Below are 8,080 nucleotides of genomic sequence, written 5' to 3' on the forward strand. Positions count from 1 at the left end.
TAGGAGGAATAGGCCTTCCTGGGTTATCAGCCATGATACTGGACACGAGCGATCGGATCCTGGCGCTTTTGTTGCCACTCCAAACAAAATCATAGCAGGGAGTCTTAATGAAGAACACGTCCATGCAGGGAGGGATTGGGGAGAGAGACGAGGGGCTTCGGATCATAGATGTTATCGTAGTTGGTCTTAGAAGAGAAACGAGCCTTAACGGCTTTTTTTTTATGTAGAAGATAAGCTGTGCCAAGTATCAAATTTAAAAAGAAAAAAAAATTGTAACAGACAAAAAGCTTCAGACAAATCTGGACCATTGATAACACAAAGTCAAAAAAGGATATTATGCAATACAAAATGGATCATTTAATTGAATTGAACCAAGATCTAAGAATTGACATGTACCTAAACCAATGGTCGATATGGTGGGTCCATGTAATGGAGGTTTTGCACCCCTACTTGGCTACTCCCCAACATTCCAACAACAACCAAAATCATCTAAACATTTGTTCACACCCACTTACCTGCAACTGAATTAGAGCAACATTAGAGAAAAGTTCTAAAATAGTGGATCATTTATGCTTTAACGACACCTTCCTTAAAATGTGGGTTTTTTTTCAAACAAGACAGCTTTCATGGGACAGAGGGAATATGATAGTTTCAATGAGCTAAGTGCACACTCTAAAGCAGTCAAATATAGAACAGCGAACCCGAGTCATCAAGCATACAACACAGCCTCAAACTTAAGAAAAATACTGGGACTGTACTAGGAAGAAATTCTAGAATGCAGAACTGTGAGAAAGACATGGGAAGTAGAACCTCATGTAGATTTCACCAAATGTGCTTCTCAGTGATCATGATGATACTTGACACACAATAAATATAGTTTATGATGTAGGCAATTTTGCAGCAAATCATGTTTCTGCATCCGATATGCTTGCCAAACATAGCTCATGCAGTTCATTCAGTGTCCACTTCTCGCCAGTTTGCTCACCCAACACCAGAACTCTAGTCCCTCCAACCATACATGTGCTGTGACCCCAAGCAAACTTGGGTGGTTGCCCAGGAGCATTAAGAATCTTCCATGATGGCTTCTCCTCGGAAGGATCCAGAAGGAAGAGCTGAGAAAGACAATGGAGACCAGTGATTGAGCCACCAAATATGATAATCCTCCCACAAGGCATGCTTACAGCAACATGGTCTAGTCTGGGTGGAGGAACCACAGCATTCTGGCTGCCAACACCACCACAAACCAGTTGCCTCCACTGTGGTTCATCATCCTCCAAATCAATTGTGTAAGCTTCACCTGATCTCAATTGTAGGTGTCCACTCTTGGCAAGTCCACCAAACATAAGAATCTTAGTTCTCCCATAAACTGAGAGTGAGTGTCCCAGTCTAGAGGGAGGAGGCCAAGATGTAGGAATCTCTCTCCATACTGGCTTATCTGTTGTTAGATCCAACAAATGTGTGTCGCTGAGAAGTACCCCAGCATCTGTGCATCCACCTGAGATGAGCAATTTTGAGCCTTCCACAGTGCAAGAGCTGTGCCAAGATCTGGGAAGGGGAGGAGCTTCACTTGAGACTTCTTTCCATGTTGGTTGTTGTGCATCCAAGTCTAGTACAAACACATCATTGAGTAATCCTTGCCTTCCACATCCCCCAAAAACCACCAACCAGGAATCATTCACACATGAGAGAGTGTGGCCCCAGCGGCCTGGGGGAGATGATTTCACACTTACCCGCTGCCACTCTGGATTTGGCGCATCAAGATTGAGAACAAATGTGTCATCCATCGGCTGCATGTTCAGCCCTTCTCCTCCAAAAATAACAAGCCGATCACCAGCTGCACATGCACTAAAATTGCAACGAGAAGGCTCAATCGCTCCCCCAACAATAAGCTTCTTCCAACAAACTGCCTCTAGTGTTGTTAGCTCCCTGGCAAGACGCCCCCACCCTAACCTCTTGGTCGCCAATTCCAGCGTACCTGTAATTTCTCTTCCCCATGCATTTTGAAGACCAACTTCCGCAAATGCTCATTCTTTGTTAGTTGACGAATCCTTCTGCAAACAGACCCAATGGATGCAACATCTCTTGGTGTCACGAGTGCTAAAATGTTATGTGCTAGGACTTCATCAGATAGCTGAAGAATCCCACGCACATCAGAGGTTTGGGCATTTGGTGCTTGCTCGTTTATGGGAGAATTTTCACCTGACACATCACAATGCTGATAGGATGTCTGCTTGAAAACTGGGTATGATACCCGATTGAGGTCTATCTTTGATTCAAAGAATGCCTGAATTCCTATGATGTGTGTTACAATGCCATCATCCCCATGTATGGGACTGAGTTGTAGCCTGTTCACCAAAGGAGTACCATCCTTCCTAAAATTTAAGAGCTCACCTTGAAATTCAACCCCTTCCTCAATACATCTTTGAATTTCAGAAACGACCACAGGATCCACCAAAGGATGCCGCCTTTGTGCACGTGGGTCCCTGTATTGTAAAAACCGGCTGAAAGGAAAGAGATCCATGTTAGGCCAACATAAGTGATTTCAAACATAACAAGTCATCTGTAAAATGATCACAGTCAAGAGGAAGACATAATTCATTGTGAAGTTCAGGACATTATGACATGATGGTAACAAAACACATGCTCCGAATGAACTCGAAACACAAAAATTCAATCAGGAATCATAAAGTTTCAAGAAAACCCATAAAATTGATAGACTGAAAATTGTTGATCTTACTTGTCCATGAAAAATGTCAAAGGAGCTAAACCAAGTGCCAGCAATTAAAGTTGTTTGTGGAAGGTGAATACTTTTAGTTCAGATAATTGAATTGACACAAATTCAAGTCTATGCTTAGCACACAATTGACAACAAAACATCAATAGTTTAGAAGATAAAGAGGTTTGAACGAAGAATCACATACAAATACACCTAACACCAAAATCTTCAAACAAACAATCTTATTACGGCTCAAACCCTTCATAGCTGGATAAGAAAACCAAACAGCTAAAAACGACAAAGTAGTCAATGTGTGTCTATTTAAGTTAGTTTCTGTAAGGGAAGTATAAAACAATTAAGTCAACAATCTTTGTCTTCTCAGAGTAGATTCCTGAGGTGTACGGTTCTTATGATGTTAGCTGCCAAGCAACAACAGAAACATTGAAGGACACCATGGCAGGTTCAACAGGATTGCTATTGACTATAAATTTCATTATCTCAAAGAGGCCTCAGGCTTATGAGGAAAGAATGAAATCTATCTTTAATCAGAGCTATTCCCATTACCTACAAGTAAATAATTTCTCCAAATCCTTCATAATTGGCTCCTGTCTTTGCCTTATCCTTATATCAAACATCGGGATGTTGTCTCTTGTTGTTTAATCATTAAATACAGACCACCATATCCTACCAGGCAGATTCATTGACAAGATTACCATCATCAAAGAGATTAGCATGCTGACCCAACAACCCAAAAATACAAAGTATTAGCAACAATTGAAATATGTAAGGTTTAACTTTGCATTATTTTTCTCATCCTTAATGTCATCATCAGCATCAAAGGTATTAGCACCAATAGAAAGGAAACATGTAAAGGCTAAATTTGTGTTATTTTCTCACACTAAATGTTATCACCTCATCAATGGTATTAGCATAGTAATCGGGGGGGGGGGGGGGAAGGTATCAGCACCAACAAAAGGGGAACCTAAAGTGATTCACCTTGCATAATTTTTCTCATACAAAATGTCATGTTAAAATAGAAATGGATGTCTTATTTAGAAAGAATCATGATGTATGCACTTGAACTGCCTACTTCAAATGATATATTCAACACAACTACCCTTACCCCAACTCCTTGGCTCAGATATAGAATCCTGTTTCATCGACCCTATTTACGGCCCTTATCAGAGATTAACATATAAGCACTCATGTATTTTCCACCACTTTGATTCAAGCCAATTTTGGTCTTATCATTGTAATTAACAGGGGGGAAAGATTGCAAAATAGCAAGTGCATCTGTGAGTCTTTAACTTCTCATCCTTGACAAAATGTGTATTATAGCTGAGAGATGGTGAAATAAGACAACTAATCATTAAAGAGCACTGTTTGATGTAACGTTGCCTGCCTATTTGGAAATACTCTATAAAAGGAAGAATTTCAAGAAAGGGATTAAGATTTTTACATGCAAATCACAAAATGAAACAAACTTTTACTTTGGAATATCATCAAGGTCTCCAATGGAACTGTTAAGCATTGTCCACATTGTCAGTCCCTATCAACTAATAGACAAATTTATTCTTTTGACTACTTGAGACTTGGTAACTGCAGTGTTTCTGCCACATGGGTCATGATGTATCAGCACAAGACCATCTGTAATATAGTAAGCCCTCAGGATTAGCAGTATATGAATAATCACTGTACACACCTCTCACCATCTGTCTATTGTATTTTCACCTAATACAACCTTTGAATTTTTCTAACCTTTTGACATAAGCAGAAGTGAGAAATGTATCATTTTTCCACGTGGCAGATGACATTTGGATTTAAACTTTCCATATGAGAAGTTGATGTGGCAAACCATGTAGTTTCTGGTTGCCACCTCACTCATTGACATCTGAGTCCTACAACATGAAGACAATATTAGGAACTTTGGAACAGTCTAAATTATTGGTTTCTTGTTTTACATTAAAGAAGCATGCATCTGTACAAGAGAGAAGAAGAGATAAACAATTCCGATATCTGCCAATATAGGAGGTCAGCTGGAGCTAAAAAATTATGGGCATGTCATCCATATTACTATCCACCATTCGGTAAGTTTCAGCCCAAGCACATCAGCCACATGGCTATATGAAGCTTCAAAAAATGATTGAAAAGTCAACCTTTTTCACAAAATGGATTAACAGGTGACTCATCCAGAGGTTTCCTACCTTATCTATAAAACAAGTGGGATTATCATGGTCAACCATCAATATGACGTAAATTAAGCCGGATATCAAGGATTAGCTTCCTTTACTAGCCTTCCAGAGCACCTCTGTCCATAGACATGATTCTTATCCATATAGTAACTCACTGGGTCATTCATTTGACTCTTTCCATACACCAAACAGTGTCATTCATCCTACAATGTAAACTACTACCCTTCAACTTGAAAAGAAAGTTCAGATTTCCAATTCAATGCACTTAGTACTCACTTCATCAGATATAAACAAGAATATCTATGTGATAATGACAGAGGTAACGAATTTCATGTATTCAACAGTCCGAGTATTTACTTGGACCAATTAGAAAAGAAAACCATCCATTTTGTAGAAAATAAATATTGGCAGAGAATCAAGCGCATGAAAGAACAACAAGAAAAAATGTCTCTAGAGGAAAACTTGAGACAAGAATCCATTATTGGAAGTACCCAAATCACAAACTGCAGGGACAACTTTAATGAAACCATAGGAACAATGTTTTAACTCTCAACAGATTCTAACCTTTTTAATGAAACCATAGGAACGATGTTTTAACTCTCAACAGATTCTAACCTTTTTAATGAAACCATAGGAACGATGTTTTAACTCTCAACAGATTCTAATCTTTTTCAAGTTTTCTTATTCATTTTGTTTCCAGAGACATTCAAGATGAGGTTCCTTGGTGAATGCTTTTTGCTAATGATTTTGTTATTGCTGGATGAGACAAAAGCAAGGATTAACGCCAAGTTGGATTTCTGGAGATTAACCTTTGAATCAAAAGGTTTTAAGATAAGTAGAATGAAGACGAAGTATCTGGTGTGTAACTTTAGTTACACTAGAACAGATAATGAGGTGGTGAAAATTGATGAGAGAGAGATTCGACCAAGTGATTATTTTAGGTATTTGGGCTCAATCATAAATAAAGAAGGTGATATAGATGATGATGCTTCACAGATAATTAAAATAGGATGGATGGAATGGAGAGGTGCGTTCGGAGTGTTGTGTGATCAACGTATTCCTTTAAAACTTGAGGAAAATTTTATAAGACAGTAATATGAACGACTATGATGTATGGGGCGGAATGTTAGGCAGTTCAAAAATATCATATAGATAAACTCAGGGTAGTGGAAATGAGGATGTTCAGATGGATGAGTAGAAAAATTAGGAAGGATAAAGTAAGGAAATGATCATACTAAAGTCATTTTAGGTGGCATGGTCATGTTCAACGGAGGCCTTTGGATGCTTCAGTACGATGGAGTGATTTGATTCAGATTAAATGCACTAAAAGAGCCAGGGGGAGACTTAAATGATCTTAGAGAAGTGTTGAGGAAAGACATGCATAGCTTAGGCCTTGTATCAAGTATGGCATCGAATAGAACTAATTGGAGGGCAAGGATCCATGTAGCGGACCTCATTTAGTTGGGATAAGGCTGAGTTTGTTGTTGTTATTCATTTTGCTTGAAATGTAATTTCTTTCGTTCCAAAAATTCTACTGACTAAACCACCCCCCCCCCCAAAAAAAAAAAAACAGAAGAGCAACATTCATTGTCAAGTACATCAGACATCTGCTTTCGATGCTCAGCAACATATCTATACAAATTTAACAATCAAAACAACACTCACAGAATCATGATCTGCTCAAAGTCTGGATCAGTAAGAAAGCAACGAAAAACGAAGCAAAACTAACAGGAACAAATAAATCGAACAAGCTTGACTGAATAGAAAAGCAAAACAAGTAAGAATCAAAGAAATGGGATCACAGTTACCAGTTTCGGCCGAGGACTTCGTCGGCACGGTATCCAGTGAATATTTCGAACAGAGTGTTGAAGTAAATGATTGGGAAATCAGGTTCAAGAGCATCGGAGACGACGAAAGCCTACGGAGTCATGGGATAGAAGAACGTTCCGAGTTTCAAAGGAAGATCGCTCTGCTCGTCTTCCGTTCCGACGAGTTTTAGCCTCTTCCCGGAGCTCTGAAGAAGTTCTTCTTCAACTTCTCTTTCCATAGCTCTTCTTCTTCTTCTGCTCACCAGCTTCTTTCTCTGTTCCTCTCTCTTACGGATTACTCCCTCGTGCGTATGCGTTGGCATCAAATTTAAAAACACAACCTCAGTGGACTGCCACTGTGACACTGTTCCGGGTCTCAGGAGTCAGCGGAGAGCGGAATTGTGAATCTGGAAGTACAGCTGGTAGAAATACCCAAATTTTTGGAGAAATTTACGAGAATGCCAAGGATATCTTACGCTTACAGAAGTTGCATTTGGCATCTTATATAGAACTGAGGGCCAATTTTACCCAAAAAGGCCAAAAAAAAATGAGGGCTAAGGTGGATAAGAACGGATGGTACAATAAATACGTGTCAGTTGGACACTTGAGGTTATAAATATCTCCTTAGTGTTATCTGCCACTTTCTCACGTCATCTACTCTTTTTAAGATATTTTGGTCTCTTGGAAAGAACCCTGTGGAGCCCATCTCTTAGGTCCACTGTTGTTTTGTTTTTTGGGTAAATTATAGATCACCTCCTGATTTTCAAACAAAACTCAGATCACCCCCTGATTTTTGAAAAAATTCAAATTACCCCCTCCACAGTAGGGGTGTCAACCGGTCGGGCTCGGTCGGGTTCGGTCGGGCCTGGCCGGGCCTCACCAATTGTGCAGGCTGCACCGTGTCCGACCATTTAAGTATTTGGTCCGAGCCTAGACGGGCTCGATCGGTGTCGGTCTTTAATCGGGTACTAAAAGCGGGCTTTAATCGAGCCTTAACCGGGTTGTGGGCCTGTTTAACTCTTCATCGGGTCTTACCCGGGTCTTAATCGGGCCTTAACAGAATTAAATTCCTACTTGAAAAAATGCAGAGAAAGGAAATGGGTTTCCACCAAAACACATTCAAGACCCAAATCCAAGCCCGATTTTTCAAACTATATTTTTTTCCTGAACTTATGTTTATTAGTTTTTATTTATTGATTTGTTTCTTTTTATAATTATAATTAACTTAAATCTATGAAGTGCTTATGCTTATCAGCTCAATCATCATTGACGGTACTGGGTTTGTCCTGCTATTTGTTTTTTCTTTAAAATCTTTGATTCTGCTGGACTAGTGCTTGCTTTGATTCATTTAACTAGCAGGTTCT

At 39.4% G+C, this 8,080-nt stretch overlaps 1 pseudogene; it reads right to left on the reverse strand.

Moving 5' to 3' along the window:
* Positions 1-543: 543 nt before the first annotated feature.
* LOC122655583 lies at positions 544-6,970 on the reverse strand (annotated as a pseudogene).
* Between the last annotated feature and the right edge of the window lie 1,110 nt (positions 6,971-8,080).

Source organism: Telopea speciosissima, chromosome 3 (genome assembly GCF_018873765.1).
Source record: "Telopea speciosissima isolate NSW1024214 ecotype Mountain lineage chromosome 3, Tspe_v1, whole genome shotgun sequence".
Lineage (NCBI taxonomy): Eukaryota > Viridiplantae > Streptophyta > Magnoliopsida > Proteales > Proteaceae > Telopea > Telopea speciosissima.